This window comes from Bos taurus, chromosome 2 (assembly GCF_002263795.3).
Source record: "Bos taurus isolate L1 Dominette 01449 registration number 42190680 breed Hereford chromosome 2, ARS-UCD2.0, whole genome shotgun sequence".
Lineage (NCBI taxonomy): Eukaryota > Metazoa > Chordata > Mammalia > Artiodactyla > Bovidae > Bos > Bos taurus.
This window is the reverse complement of record NC_037329.1, coordinates 5,390,060-5,407,047: the sequence shown is the minus strand read 5'-3', so window position 1 is coordinate 5,407,047 and position 16,988 is coordinate 5,390,060. Positions and strand designations below refer to the sequence as shown.

General features: G+C 44.4%; 1 pseudogene; it reads right to left on the bottom strand.

Annotated features, from left to right (window-relative positions):
* Window positions 1–3,242: 3,242 nt before the first annotated feature.
* LOC784980 (large ribosomal subunit protein eL6-like) lies at window positions 3,243–4,026 on the bottom strand (annotated as a pseudogene).
* Between the last annotated feature and the right edge of the window lie 12,962 nt (window positions 4,027–16,988).

Genomic DNA, 16,988 nt, shown 5'->3' with positions numbered 1-16,988 from the left:
TTTCCACTGTTTCCCCATCTATTTCCCATGAAGTGATGGGACCAGATGCCAAGAAATGATTCTTCATTTTCTGAATGTTGAGCTTTAAGCCAACTTTTTCACTCTCCACTTTCACTTTCATCAAGAGGCTTTTGAGTTCCTCTTCACTTTCTGCCATAAGGGTGGTGTCATCTGCATATCTGAGGTTATTGATATTTCTCCCAGCAATCTTGATTCCAGCTTGTGCTTTTTCCAGCCCAGCGTTTCTCATGATGTACTCTGCATAGAAGTTAAATAAGCAGGGTGACAATATACAGGCTTGACGTACTCCTTTCACAATTTGGAACCAGTCTGTTTTTCCATGTCCAGTTCCAACTGTTGCTTCCTGACCTGCATATACGTTTCTCAAGAGGCAGCTCAGGTAGTCTGGTACTCTCATCTCTTTCAGAATTTTCCACAGTTTACTGTGATCCACACAGTCAAAGGCTTTGGCATTGTCAATAAAGCAGAAATAGATGTTTTTCTGGAACTCTCTTGTTTTTTCCATGATCCAGCAGATGTTGGCAATTTGATCTCTGGTTCCTCTGGGAAATGCAAATTAACACCATAATAAGCTAACACTACACACTCCCCAAAATGGCTAAAACTAAAACGACTGACAACACCAAACGTTCGTGAGCACGTGAAGCATCTGGAACTCTCCCCAGAACCATTTCTTCCCTTGTGTCAGATTTCTCCTCCATTTCTCACAGCAAATTCTTCTTTTTCTTCCTTTCTTTTCCTCCTACCTCTTCTTCTACTCGGGTTCATCGTTTATGCCTGAAAGCTAATTGTGGGCACAGCTGCGTGGTTCACCCTGTGAGTCCTGGATGCAAACACCTGTATGGAGAGCAGTTGCCCAGCTCATCCCAACTACGCCCATGCAGGCTCCAACATGCACTGGGTCTCTGAATGTGTCCTTCCTGAGGACTGGTACCCACAGACCCAACACTGCTGCCCTCGTTTCCTCACCTGGCTACCTGACAACCCCTCTTCACCCTTCAGTACCAGCTCATATGTCACCTCCTCCAGGGAGCCTTCTTCCACCCATTGAACCCAGGCAAGTTTAAGTGACTCGCCTCCAAACTCCCCAGAATCCTGTGCTTGCCTTCCCCACACACCTAGCATGCATGCGTGCTAAGTCACTTAAGTCATGTCTGATTCTTTGCAACCCCATGGACTGTAGCCTGCCAGGCTCCTCTGTCCATGGGATTCTCCAGGCAAGAATACTGGAGTGGGTTGCCATGCCCTCCTCCAAATAATTTTCCCAGCCCAGGGATCCAACCTGTGTCTCTTATGTTTCCTGCGCTGGCAGGCAGGTTCTATACCAGTAGTGCCACCTGGGCACCCACCCCTAAAAATGTCTTTCTGTGATAGTGAATGAAAGGCTCTCTGGGACCCAACTCTTCACTAACACAGTTAGCATCCAGTGTGCTCCTCCTGGCCCTGGTGCCGACCAGAGCTAGAAGAGGTTATGTTCTTTGGAGGGAAGAATCATTTCTGGTTCAGACACCAAATTGAGAAGTGACAACACCTGAATGAAATTGTGGTTGCCTTTGAGTGGACCTGATGCCCAGGCTGAGAACCATGGCCTCCAACTGAGGTTCCTGAGACTAGATTTAAGGAGCTCTGACCTCCAATGCCCTCCATCAGCAGAGTACAGATCAGTCACTCAGCATAGAGAACCGGGATGTGGCCACTGCAGTTGGCCCTGGGCACCGTCCCCCTATCCCCAAGTTCAGGAAAGGTGCTTAGCACCGAAGGGCAGAGACCTACCTGGAGCTGATGGCTCATCGGTGGACAGGCAGCATTTATTCAAAGTCCTCTACCTTTTTGACTTTCAACATATGCCCCGCCCTTGTCACCTCCTCTCTTTCTCTTACTGACATTTGCTTCATTAAGTACGTTGCATTTGCTTATGGTTATACGTCTTTGACTGTGTGTAATTGATTTATTTCCTCCTGATCTGTATTGCTTCTAAAGCCAGCTTCTGCAACTGCAGCCTGGTTCCTGGCCCCCGGGAGCTGGTGGAAGCAGCAGGGACAGGGCCGAGCTCTCACTGGTGGGCCTCTGGGGATACGGGTGTGGTGGACAGACAGTGATGCACATTCAGAGGGTGCAGGTGGCCAGCGTCACTCTTGCAATGAAATCATGTTTCTCGCATTTTATATTTTACAGAATAGGACACAGAACATAATAATACTTTTTGTTCATTCTAAGTAAACATCTGACAATGTCCAATTCAATGGGTTCTGCCCCCCAAACACAACAATGCTTTCTTAAATAAAAAATGGCAGAAAAGATGTGCATTCAAAGGTAGTAGGGACAGATTTTAATCCACAGTCCTGCACGTGCAAGAAAGAACCAACATCCTTTAGACTTCTCTCCCAACCCTTCTTTCCCTGGCACATTCCCTGGCAAGTCTCCAGATATGCAAAGCTCTGGTCCTCACATGTGTCCTCTGGCTGCTTCCACACCCTAGCATCGCATTCCTTCCCTTCTCTCCAGCCTAGGGTCCTTATGGTGCCCACCTAACTGCATCATGTGTCTGTTCCAGGGCATGAGAGAAGCAGCCCCCTTCTCTGTTGACTGGATTTTAGGATACCTGGCTTTGGCAACCTCTTGGGGCAGACCTAAGGATTTGCTTTGCCTCTCCCTCCACGATGGGGCCGTGGAGAACCTTCCCTGGGGCCCACTGCCCAGACAGGACAGGCAGGTTTCTCCTGCCTTATGCATGACAGCTGAGGGACTCTGGGCAAGGTGTATTCTGCTCTTGGATTCTCCCAAACATGGCTTTCTGTCAGTCTCACTGTCTGCGCAGATGGGTCCTGGCAGCAGGGTCAGGACCTCTTTCAGAACCTAGATGTAGCCATGTTCCCTTCTGATTCTCCACAACCTCACCTTCAGATTAGCTTTCTGATCTGACAGGAGCAACGCTTGCTCTAGACTAATTCGTCCAGTACCATTCCAAGCCTACTGGCTTATGAACAGGTCCAGGGGCTTCCCTGGTGGCTCAGAGGTTGAAGTGTCTGCCTGCAATGTGGGAGACCCGGGTTCGACCCCTGGGTCGGAAAGATCCCCTGGAGAAGGAAATGGCAACCCACTCCAATATTCTTGCCTGGAGAATCCCATGGACGGAGGAGTCTGGTAGGCTACAGTCCACAGGGTCATAAAAGTCGGACACAACTGAGCGACTTAACTACAGACTTTTTTTTTTTTTTAATGACAAGTTATTTAATTAGGTTCTTTGCAAGAAGTTCAGAATACTACTTTGTGAGGATAAATTCCATTTGTGAGAGCAAACACAGAGGGGAGGTAGCCCTGGAGCTGAGGGACAGCTTTGATTCTTCGCAGAATTTGTGAGTCCACAGCTTTCTGATCAACCTTGCGCTGCTCTGTGATCTCGTCTTTCTCTCTGTGTCGAAGATCTCGCCCTCCTGGTGTCTGGGTTTATGCAGCTTCTTCTTCTTGAAGTAAGCGTCAGTGAGATGTTCTGGGATTTTCACACCACTGATATCGATTTTGGTGGAGGTGGCAATGACAAATTTCTGGTGTGTTCTACGCAGAGGAACTCGATTGAGGGACAGAGGCCCGTCACAGGCAGCAAGCCATGGCCCAGCTGCTTCAGAAAAACGACCCTCTTGCCTCTGTGGCGCCCAGTGAGGATGATCAGAATGGTCCCAGGAGTGAAGCTGGCACGCAGCTTCCTCACATGCTTACTGAAGGGTTTTTTGCCATGACTCAACAGTTTCCGAGGCACGTCTTCAGTAGGGTAACACCTAGGCATTTTGAGAAGTTTGACCACTCAGGTACCACCATTCTTGTCTCCACCAACTGGTTTTGTGACAGTAGCAAGAACACGAACCTTCTTTTTCTTTTCGACCTTGGATTTAGCTGCTGAATACTTTCTCTTGTACAAGGCCTTTCTGGAGTACATGGCTGATGGGGAATATCTGCCAATTCCTCTGACCAGGACAGGATTTCGGCTGCAGTGGGGCTTCCCCTTCTTAACTTTCTTCACCTTTTCCACCTTTTTAGCCTTGTTGCCAGCATCAGCCTTCTTGGGTTCAGGTTTCTTCTCCTTAGTATCTGGCTTCTCAGCCTTTTCACCCGCCACCTTGCAAGATGGGAAAAGCAACTACAGACTTTTAAAAGTCAAAAGTCAACAGCCTAAGTGTTCATCAACAGATGAATGGGTAAAGAAGATACGCAATGGAATACTAGCCAGCCGTAAAAAAGAATGAAATAATGCCATTTGTAGCAATATCAGTGGACCTGGAGATTATCATACTAAGTGAAATAAGAGAACAAAAGAGACAAATACCATACATCACTCAGACCATATGGAATCTAAGATGTGACACAAATGAATTTATCCATGACACAGAAACAGACTCACAGACAGAACAGGCTTGTGGTTGTTAAGGGGTGGAAGGATGGGCTGGGAGTTTGGAATCAGCAGATGGAAGCTATTATATAGAGAATACTAAACAGCAAGGTCCTGCCGCATTGCACGGCGAACTGTATTCAGTATCCTGTGATAAACCATAATGGAAAAGAACGTGAAAAAGAATCTATATGTATAACTGAATCACTTCGTGCCATTAATACGACAGAAATTAACATGATATTTGTAAATCAACTACACTTCAACAAAATAAAAAAATTTTTTAGTAAAAGTCAAAAGCCAAAAATTTGATCCATTCCTTAAGGCGATGAAAACTCACCCATTTGAACCAGGGAAGGTAACGGGTAACAGAAATTGTTGATGAAAGAAGCAATGGTTAGCGTTCCAAATAGTATCCTGTGTGCACACACACACACACACACACATATAATACAGTTTACATGAGCCCCATTGTAAACATGAAGCGGGGAGGTGTTTTTTATAGCCTAATACGGCCCCAGTACAGCCTACCTCTAAGTGCAGAGACAAAGGCTGCTGAGAGCGAGTTCAGCCTTCCAAGCAGTGAAATCTCCAGTCAGTGCTCAGCCAACATGGAGCCAGCAGGCCCTGGTTGCTGGGGGTTCACACAGAATCCTGCCCACACGTCCCTGCCCACAAGGAGTCTTCAGTCTGGAAGGAGACGAACAACACCCTATAAAGTACCCACAGGAGATGGTCATCTGTGACATTATAAAGCACTGTTGCCAAAATTGCTACAGGTGGGAAAGAAACCCTCACAAGGGTACACACACCCTTGAAAGCACTGCAGTTCATGGAGGTGGGGGAGTGCGAGTCCCAGCAGCAAGCATCTTGCTGGATCCACTCTAAAAGCCTGACCCCGTGCAAGTCATCTGCAGAGACTAAGACATTCCCAAGCAGTGAGCAGCCTCCTGGCCCAGCAGCTCAGAGGAGGCTATGAGGTAGCCCAGGGCTGGGTCCACCCTGCCCCAGGGTCCAGGCGGGGACAATTTGGCAGACCTGAGGAAGCTGAGTTCCAGACATTCTTGGAGGGGGCCTGGCCTGGGCTCTGGAACCACGGTATCTACGTTGCATCTACGCAGCCCCCCAGGTCTGTCTCCCTTTGACCCCTCCACCTGGTGCCCATAGCCTGCCCTCCTCCAGGGTCCCCACGTTTCACCTGCACTGTCCTCTGGCTTGGCCTTTCTGCCCTCCAAGCTGCCCTCTCCACTGCCCAGGGAGATTGTTTCTGAATTATTCATAAGATCGTGCCATTCTCCTGTCCTTTACTGCCTCCCCAGAGACTGCAGAATAAATTGCAAATCCCTTAGATTAATATACAGCTCCCCAGAGGCTCAGCCGCCACCTGCCTCCACACCTTCTTTTCCTGCATGCCCAGCCCTTTCCACCAACTCTCACCTCCAGGGCTCGGCCCCAGCTGTCCTTTCTAACCAGCAATCCTTTCTTTGCCTCACTGGTTCCAGCTCATCGTTCTAGAGCCAATTCAAGACTCCTGCCTCTCAGGACACCTCCCCAGGTCTGCCAGCTGGGCCAGTATCTGCATTCTGATGCTCCATAGCTCTTCTTCCACGCTGTAGTCGGCCCCTCTGAGGAGGAGGCCTCCGTCTTATTCATCACCGTGTCCAACAGCTCTGGTGTACTCAGTGCTTGGGAGAAGCAGAGGAGAGTGGGAGGCAGAAGACGGGGTGTGATATTACCCAGACTCTTCTGTCAAGACGGCACTCTCCCCTGGGGCGAGCACGCTTGACTGCATCAGTGCGCCCGCCAGGCAACCACACTGCGCCTGCGCCCAGTGAGACTCCATCCCAGCCCCGCCACTCCCTCTCCATGACCCTCCCCTGGAGGTCGTGGGCCCTAATACGTTCCATCCTAACAACTTTTTTCCGAAGTTTTTATTTTGCCATCATTTTTTCTTGACTTTTATTTTTTTTTCCTTAATTAAAAAAATTTTTTTTATCAGAGTATACTTTTGCTTTACAGTATGTGTTAGTTTCAGGTTTATACAGCAGAGTGAATCAGTAATATGCATACATGTATATATACACACACACATATATATATATATATATATATATGTCAGCTGTGTTTGAGATTTGTCTTCCATATAGGTCACTACCCTTTTTCAAAAAAACATTTCTTAAATTTACCTATTTATTTTTGGCTGTGCTGGGTCTTCATTGCTGCGTGTTCTTTTCTCGTTGTGGTGAGGGGGGATTACTCTCTAGCTGTGGTCCTCGGGCTTCTCTTGTTGCGGAGCAGGAGATCCAGGATGTGCAGGCTTCAGAAGTTGCAGCACGTGGGCTCAGGACTTGCAGCCCCCAGGCCCTAGAGCACAGGCTCGGTAGTTGTGGCCCATGGCTTTAGCTGTTCCACAGCTGTGGGATCTTCCCAGACCAGGGATTAAACCCCTGTTTTCCTCCATTGACAAGCAGATCCTTCACCACTGAACCATCAGGGAAGCCCCTAGGCCGTTACTCTTTAATTTTAATTTTGAAATAAGAACAACTTCACAGAAAGTGACAAAGTAGCTGAGATCCCATGTACCCTTCACCCCATTTCCCCCCAGTGATATCTAACTGTGATCCACTATAAAACCAGGAATGTGCCTTTGGTCCAATACATGTGTATCAGTTCAGTTCAGTTGAGTCGCTCAGTTGTGTCCAACTCTTTGCGACCCCATGGACTGCAGCACACCAGGCTTCCCTGTCCATCACCAACTCCCAGAGCTTGTTCAAGCTCATGCCCATCAAGTCAGTGATGCCATCCAACCATCTCATCCTCTGTCATCCCCTTCTCCTCCTGCCTTCAATCTTTCCCAGCATCAGGGTCTTTTACAACGAGTCAGTTCTTCACATCAGGTGGCCAAAGTATTGGAGCTTTAGCTTCACCATCAGTACTTCCAATGAATATTCAGGCCTGATTTCCTTTAGAATTGACTGGTTTGATCTCCAAGAGACTCTCAAGAGTCTGCATATACGGGTACAGCTCTCTGCCATTGCATCACACACGCAGATTCACAGTGACTATCACCGGGGGCAAGATGCAGGACGATTCCAGCCCTCAGAGCCCTCCCTGATTCTGTCCCATCCTGATCACGCCCTCCCATCACATTCCTCCGCTCTGGCAACCACTAACCGTTCTCCAGTTTCATGATATTGTCATTTCAAGAATGTTATATAAATGGAATTGCAGAGGACGTGTTGTGTTGAGATGGGCTTATTACCTCCATCATTCTGTGGTGTTACCAAGGAGTATTCCATGACATGGATGGACATACCACACCTCTCTTGGCCTTTCTCTTATTAAGGGATATCTGGGTTTGTGGATATCCCTCCAGTCCAAACTGGAGTTTGGACTCCAGTTTGTGACGACTCCAAATAAAGCTGCTATGAACAATTGTGTACATGTTTTTGCATGAACATAAATTTTATTTCTCTGGTATTTATCCCAAAGTGTTGATACCTAGGGATGCAATTGACAGGTCATATGATAAGAATATTTGTGTTTTTTTAAAAACCACCAAACCATTTTCCAGAGTGGCTGTTCCATTGTACCTGCCCACCAACAAAGTATGCAAGATCAAGGCTTTCTGTACCTTTGCCAGCATTTGGTGTTATCATTATTTTTCTTTTTTAAAAGTTAATTAATTATTTTATTTTTAGCCGCACTGGGTCTTCCCTGTTGTGTGCAGGCTTTTTCAGTTGTGGAGAGTGGGCGCTACTCTCTAATTCCGGTGCATGGGCTTCTCGCTGCGGTGGCCTGTCTCGTGGCAGAGCGTGGACTTGAGGTTGGCAGACTCAGTAGTTGTGGCACATGAGCTTAGTTGCTCTGCCATATGTGGGATCTTTCCAGACCAGGGATCAAACTCGTGTCCCCTGTATTGGCAGATGGATTCTTATCTACTGTACCACCAGGAAAGTCCTATTTTTTCATTTTAGACATTCTGATTGGAGTATACTAAAAGCTCCAATACTTTGGCCAACTGATGGGAAGAACTGACTCTTTGGAAAAGACCCTGATGCTGAGAAAGACTGAAGGCAGGAAGACAAGGGGACGACAGAGGATGAGATGGTTGGATGGCATCACCGACTCTATGAACATGACTTTGAACAAGCTTCGGAAGTTGGTGATGGACAGGGAAGTCTGCAGTCCATGGAGGTTGCAAAGAGTCAGACACGACTGAGCAACTGAACTAACTAACTAAATAGCTCATCATAGTCTTCATTTGCATCTGCCTGATGGCTAAACGTGTTAACATCTTTGCAGTGCTTCTCAACCATCTGTATATCCTCTTCAGTGAAACATCTCTTAACATCTTCTACCTGTTTTCTAATCAGATTGCTTATTTTTATACTGTTGAATTTTGAGAGCTTTTTATATATTCTAGATAACTGTCCATTGTCGGACATGTGGTCAGTAAATATTTTCCCACAGTCCATAGTTTGTCTTTTCATCCACTTAACAGGTTTTTTTTTAAGTCTTCCGTATTTATTTATCTGGCTGTGTCAGGTCTTAGTTGCAGCTCTCAGGATTTTCGCTGTGGTGCACAGGCTTCTCTGATTGTAGTGCGTGGGCTTCCCTCTAGCTGTGGCGCTCAGGCTCTAGATGCACCAGTCCAGTAGCTGTAGTGCACAAGCCTAGCTGTGCGTGCGAGATCTTAGGGCTTCCCAGGTGGCACTCGTGGTAGAGAACCCGCCTGCAATGCAGGAGGCATAAGAGATGCAGGTTCGATCCCTGGGTCAGGAAGATCCTCTGCAGAAGGGCATGGCAGCCCACTCCAGGATTTTTGGAGAATTCCACGGACAGAGGAGCCTGGTGGGCTACCATCCACAGGGTTGCAAAGAGTCACCTGACTAAAGCGACTTAGCACACACGCACGTGTGATCTTAGTTCCCTGACCAGGGATTGAACTCCAGCCCCCTGAATTCAAAGGCAAATTCTAAACCACAGGATCACCAAGAAAGTCCCTTAACAAAGACTTTCAATTTTGAAGTTAAATTTATCCTTTTTTTCTTTCAGAAATCACGTTTTTGGTGTTATATTTAAGTACTCTTCACCAAACCCTTAGTCTCAAAGATACCCCCCTATATCATCTTCTAAAAAGTGATAGCTTTATGTTGAAATCTACAATCCATTTTAAGTTACTTTTTGCAAAAACTGTGAACTGTTGGATTGCTATTGATATGCCATTACTCCAGCACAGTGAATGCCTTGGTCTTTTTTTTTTTTTTTGAAATGTTGCCTTGGCTAGATCTTCCAGTACTATGCTGAGCAACAGTGGTGAAGGTGGACATCCTTGACTTGTTCCTTATATCCTAAGGCTAGGAGGAAAGCTTTAGTCTTTCACCATTAAGGAGAGATAAGAAAGCCTTCCTCGGCGATCAATGCAAAGAAATAGAGGAAAATAACAGACTGGGAAAGACTAGAGATCTCTTCAAGAAAATTAGAGATATCAAGGGAACATTTCATGCAAAGATAGACTCAAAAAAGGGCAGAAATGATATGGACCTAATAGAAACAGAAGATATTAAGAAGAGGTGGCAAGAATGCACAGAAAAACTATACAAAAAAGATCTTCATGACCAAGATAACCATGATGGTGTGATCACTCACCTAGAGCCAGACATTCTGGAATGTGAAGTCAAGTGGGCCTTAGGAAGCATCACTATGAACAAAGCTAGTGGAGGTGATGGCATTCCAGTTGAGCTAGTTCAAATCCTGAAAGATGATGCTGTGAAAGTGCTGCACTCAATATGCCAGCAAATCTGGAAAACTCAGCAGTGGCCACAGGACTGGAAAGGGTCAGTTTTCATTCCAGTCCCAAAGAAAGGCAATGCCAAAGAATGCTCAAACTACTGCACAATTCACACGCTAGTAAAATAATGCTCAAAATTCTCCAAGCCAGGCTTCAGCAGTACGTGAACCGTGAACTTCCAGATGTTCAAGCTGGTTTTAGAAAAGGCAAAGGAACCAGAGATCAAATTGCCGACATCTGCTGGATCATGGAAAAACCAAGAGAGTTCCAGAAAGACATCTATTTCTGCTTTATTGACTATGCCAAAGCCTTTGACTGTGTGGATCACAATAAACTGGAAAATTCTGAAAGAGATGGGAATACCAGACCACCTGACCTGCCTCTTGAGAAACCTATATGCAGGTCAGGAAGCAACAGTTAGAACTGGACATGGAACAACAGACTGGTTCCAAATAGGAAAAGGAGTATGTCAAGCCTGTATATTGTCACCCTGCTTATGTAACTTTGGTTACATCATGAGAAACGCTGGGCTGGAGGAAGCACAAGCTGGAATCAAGATTGCCGGGAGAAATATCAATAACCTCACATATGCAGATGACACCACACTTATGGCAGAAAGTGAAGAAGAACTAAAGAGCCTCCTGATGAAAGTGAAAGAGGAGAGTGAAAAAGTTGGCTTAAAGCTCAACATTCAGAAGACGAAGAATCATTTCTTGGCATCTGGTCCCATCACTTCATGGGAAATAGATGGGGAAACAGTGGAAACAGGGTTATTTTTTGGGCTCCAAAATCACTGCAGATGGTGATTGCAGCCATGAAATTAAAAAACGCTTACTCCTTGGAAGGAAAGTTATGACCAACCTAGATAGCATATTCAAAAGCAGAGACATTACTTTGCCAACAAAGGTTCGTCTAGTCAAGGCTATGGTTTTTCCTGTGGTCATGTATGGATGTGATAGTTGGACTATAAAGAAAGCTGAGTGCTGAAGAATTGATGCTTTTGACCGGAAATACAACTGCCTTATGACCCAGCAATCCCACTGCTGGGCATACACACTGAGGAAACCAGAATTGAAAGAGACACATGTACCCCAATGTTCATCGAAGCACTGTTTATAATAGCCAGGACATGGAAGCAACCTAGATGTCCCTCAGCAGATGAATGGATAAGAAAGCTGTGGTACATATACACAATGGAGTATTACTTGGCCATTAAAAAGAATACATTTGAATCAGTTCTAATGAGGTGGATGAAACTGGAGCCGATTACAGAGTGAAGTAAGCCAGAAAGAAAAACACCAATACAGTATACTAACGCATATATATGGAATTTAGAAAGATGGTAACAATAACCCTGTATGCAAGACAGCAAAAGAGACACAGATGTATAGAACAGTCTTTTGGACTCTGTGGGAGAGGGAGAGGGTGGGATGATTTGGGAGAAAGGCATTGAAACATGTATAATATCATATATGAAATGAATCGCCAGTCCAGGTTCTTTGCAGGATACAGGATGCTTGGGGCTGGTGCACTGGGATGACCCAGAGGGATGGTACGGGGAGGGAGGAGGGAAGGGGGTTCAGGATGGGAAACACGTGTACACCCGTGGCGGATTCACGTTGATGTATGGCAAAACCAATACAATATTGTAAAGTAAAAAAAAAAGAAGAAGAATTGATGCTTTTGAACTGTGGTGTTGGAGAAGACTCTTGAGAGTCCCTTGGACTGCAAGGAGATCCAACCAGACCATCCTAAAGGAGATCAGTCCTGGGTGTTCACCTGAAGGACTGATGTTGAAGATGAAACTCCAGTACTTTGGCCACTTAACGCGAAGAGCTGACTCATTTGAAAAGACCCTGATGCTGGGAAAGATTGAGGGCAGGAGGAGAAGGGGACGACAGACAGAGGATGAGATGGTTGGATGGCATCACTGACTCAGTGGACATGGGTTTGGGTGGCCTCCAGGAGTTGGTGATGGACCGGAAGGCCTGGTATGCTGTGGTTCATGGGGTTGCAAAGAGTTGGACTCGACTGAGCAACTGAACTGAACTGAACTGATTAAGTATGATGGTAGTTGTAGGTTTCTTTTAGATGTTCTTTATAAAATTAAGGAAGTTTCCTCTATTCCTAGTTTTCTTAAAGGGTTTTTTTTTTTTAATTGTGAATGGATGTTGAATTTTGTCAAATGGCTTTTTCTACTTTAATTGATACAATCATATACTTTCCTTTAGGTTATTAATGTGATTAAGACTGTTGATTGACTTTTTTTTTTATATTGAGCCAGTTTTTCACCCTTGGAACAAATTACAGTTGATCATGGTGTATAATTCTTTGTATATATTGCTGAGTTCTATTTGCTAATATTTTGTTAAAAACCTTTGCGTCTACATCATGGCACATGTGATAATCTATACATTGAGCATCAGTATATTCTGGCTGTTACAGCTCCAGTTTTAGCTGGGGACAATGGGAAGAGCAAACAGTAAAGGCCGCATGCTCCCCGCCCCGCCCCGTATATCCCTTGTGCAAATGTTATCCAGAATCCCCACCCAGTGAATCATTTTACTTTCATCCCATTGGCCAGAACTGAGTCACATGTCGTGCTCACCAACAGGGAATTGGGGAAAGTGAGTATTCAAACTGACCCCGTGCTGTAATGAGTATGTTGATGGAATGAGGCCCATTGGGCAAGCCACCTGTGTTGGTGCCAGTATTACCTGCATGCCACCTGGTCACTTATGCCTTTCAGCCACAGCAGGCTGGAAGCTGTGTTCCCATTTAGGGTCATCCTGTCACCAAGGACTGTATCTCATGGTAAATGGAAAAGATTTGATACATCACTGTGAGCATCAGGTCAAGAGAAAGCCAAACAACTGCTGCTGCTGCTGCTAAGTCGCTTCAGTCGTGTCCGACTCTGTGCGACCCCATAGACGGAAGCCCACCAGGCTCCCCCGTCCCAGGGATTCTCCAGGCAAGAACACTGGAGTGGGTTGCCATTTCCTTCTCCAATGCATGAAAGTGAAAAGTGAAAGTGAAGTCGCTCAGTCGTGTCTGACTCTTAGCGACCCCATGGACTGTAGCCTACCAGGCTCCTCCGTCCATGGGATTTTCCAGGCAAGAGTACTGGAGTGGGGTGCCATTGCCTTCTCCCAACAACTGCATAATGCCCTGTAAAATGGTTTAACAATTGTTTGAGTAGGGAAAGTACTTGGACAATTGAGCCTTCTCATGACACTGAGTTCCATGGGCATGCAGCACCCAATATTAATATAGCAGCAAGAATGCTACCAAGTACTACCCTGCAAGGTATGAACATCCCTCGTCACACTGTCCGTTTACATTGTTACTTTGCTTTTACAGTTTTTCCAACTTTTCTTAATGGAAAATTTCAAAAACAAAGAAAACTGGGAAGAATAATACCACAGATCCTCATATACCCATCACCTCAGTGAAAGAATTGTGAATACTTTGCCATATATATGTAGTGAAAAAATTATATGTGCATTGTATGCATATAATGTATACCTCATATATGAATTTTACATATAAACCATGTACATAATATTATACACATTATATATTATATTATATATTCAGTTCAGTTGCTCAGTTCAGTTTAGTTCAGTTCAGTCACTCAGTCGTGTCTGACTCTTTGTGACCCCATGAATCGCAGCATGCCAGGCCTCCCTGTCCATCACCAACTCCCGGAGTTCACTCAGACTCACGTCCATGGAGTCAGTGATGCCATCCAGCCATCTCATCCTCTGTCGTCCCCTTCTCCTCCTGCCCCCAATCCCTCCCAGCATCAGAGTCTTTTCCAATGAGTCAACTCTTCGTATCAGGTGGCCAAAGTACTGGAGTTTCAGCTTTAGCATCATTCCTTCCAAAGAAATCCCAGGGCTGATCTCCTTCAGAATGGACTGGTTGGATCTCCTTGCAGTCCAAGGGACTCTCAAGAGTCTTCTCCAACACCACAGTTCAAAAGCATCAATTCTTCGGCCCTCAGCTTTCTTCACAGTCCAACTCTCACATCCGTACATGATCACTGGAAAAACCATAGCCTTGACTAGACAGACCTTTGTTGACAAAGTAATGTCTCTGCTTTTTAATATGATGTATAGGTTATATATTGGTATATATTATATATATATAATTATATATATGATATATTATTTTAATATATACATGATATATATGAACTATTCTAAATTTAGCTGAAGATACCATAGCACATCACTCCAAGAGACATCAGTGCTTCTCCAAAGGAAAAGCAATTCTCATAAATTACACTACCGTTGTCACACGGAAAAAAATTAACAATAATATGTCTATTTTCAGGCTTCCCTGGTGGTTCAGATGGTAAAGAATCTGCCTACAATGTAGGAGACACACGAGATGCAGGTTCAATCCCTGGGTCAGAAGATCTCCTGGAGAAGGGTATGGCAACGGACTCCAGTATTCTTGCCTGGAGAATTCCATGTACAGAGGAGCCTGGCGGGCTACAGTCCGTGGGTTCGCAGGGTCAGACACAACTGAGCGACTAACACTTTTACTTTTTTACATGTCTATTATCATTTAATATCTAATACATATTAAACTAAGTTTAATTTTACCAATTGTCACAGAGCCATATATGTACATATAAAGACATAGGGGGGTGGTTATTAACAGGATTCAAATAACATTCACACTTTGAATTTGTTGCTGGGTCATTTTAGTCCACTTTGAAAAGGACCCCACCTTTGGATGGGGATGTCATATGCTATTGTCTGTCTGAAGAAACCAGGTCAGTTGTCTTATGGAATGTCTCATATTCTGAATTGTGTTTCCTCAGGGTTTGGTTTGACTTGCTTTCTTGAGCTTCTTATAAACTGGAAGCTAAGTCTTATAAACTTCCAGTCTCATAAGCCAGAAGCTAAGCACTCTTGGACAGGCTCACCTGACCTGTGCTGCTGTGCACTTCACAGCACACCACTACAGGAGGTGCCTAAAATATCAGCTGACCCCAGTGGTTTGGCTAAGGTAAAGACAGCCTGCTCTTCCCAGTGTGAAGTTATGTTTTTGTCTTGCAATTAGCAGATGAGAGGCAAGATGGTAGTTTGGCCCCATGCAAGTCAATTAACGGAGATTTAGCATCTATTGATGACCCATTCCCAAATCAATTCTTTCACTGGGGACTGCAAAATAATTGTTTTTTAACATTCTTTTTACATTTCCTGCTAAATAGATAGTATAAATGTTTAATTCTTTCCCTGTATTTCCAGAATAAGGTATTGGTAGAATAGTCATAAATGGTAGCAAAAGAGGTGCATTTTTTCCTCTGTCTTTTTAAACGTTGCTATGGATTTAAATGCATGCTCAGTCACTCAGCCGTGTCCTACGCTTCATAATCCTATGGAACGTAACCCACCAAGACCCTCTGTCTCTGGAGTTTTCCAGGCAAGAAGATTCAAGTGGGTTGCCATTTCCTACCACAGGGGATCTTCCCTCCCCAGAGATGGAACGCACATCTCCTGCACCTCCTGCATTGACAGGTAGATTCTTTACCAATAAGTCATCCTGGAAGCCCATGGACTCATGAGTTTTTATTTATTTGATGTTTTTAACCAATTCATTTTATATTTTTTTTGACACTCAAATTGTCCCAAATTTGGCCAGTGGGAGTCCTTTTAGCCTTTAGTCCTTGTAGTCCTTTAGTCCTTTTGTCCTTTCGATATCCTCTATTAATCTTTCAAGGTGTATCAGTAAGGGTTATCCTGAGAAACAGAATTAATTATGTATATGTCTGATTTATTTTAAGGAATTAGTTCACATAGTTGTGGGGACAAACAAGTTTGCAATCTGTAGGATGGGCGAGCAGGCTGAAAACTCGGGCAGAATTTTTATGCTACAGTCAAGCAGGTGGGATGACATCTGATCCATGTTTTGTTCTTATGGCCTTCAACTGGTAGGATGAGGTTACCCACCTAATCGAGGGTAAGCTCCTTTAGTTAAAGTGAATTGACTGTAGATGTAATTATTAATACATCTACAAGACAACTTCACAGTAACATCTAGATTAACATTTGACCAAACAAATGGGCGCCAGAGTCTAGCCAAGCTGACATATAAAATATACCATCACAAAGAAAGAGTTTCTTCCTCACGTAAGAAATTCCAAGCTCACCTCGTATTTTCTGACTCCACAGTCTAGCCAAGTTGACATATAAAATATACCATCACAAAGAAAGAATTTCTTCCTCACATAAGAAATTCCAAGCTCACCTTGTATTTTCTCACTCCATTCCTAGAGTCAGTCATTTCTCTGAAAGTTCTAATTTCTTTCCATGGGAAATGGTATTAGAATCCAAAATCTGAGTGCTGGGTGTGTTCATTGCTACTGAGATATGATTGCTCCTGGGCCCTCTCAGTGGGCAGAGCTAGAAAATTCACATTTTTTAAAAAGCATATGTTCTTATTGATATTTTCAATTCAAATTTAATTTTAGAGGGTTTTTCCCCCCTCTTTGTTTTTACTTTGTATCTTTTCCCCTTAAACTGAAATTTTTTAATTTTATTTAGTGTATTTACTTACTTTCTCCTACAACATGCATCAGATAATTTCAAAATTACATTATTAGTAGTACTTGGATGACTAAAACTATTAAACAGAGTTTAAGATTTGTTTTCAATTCCTTTGTCCTTGGAAGTGTAGGCATGCTGAATGAGACAAAAACAAAAGAAAAAACAAAATAAAACCAAATGTCCCCCAGTCCAAGTGATATTTTTATTAATTTTCAGGAAAACATTA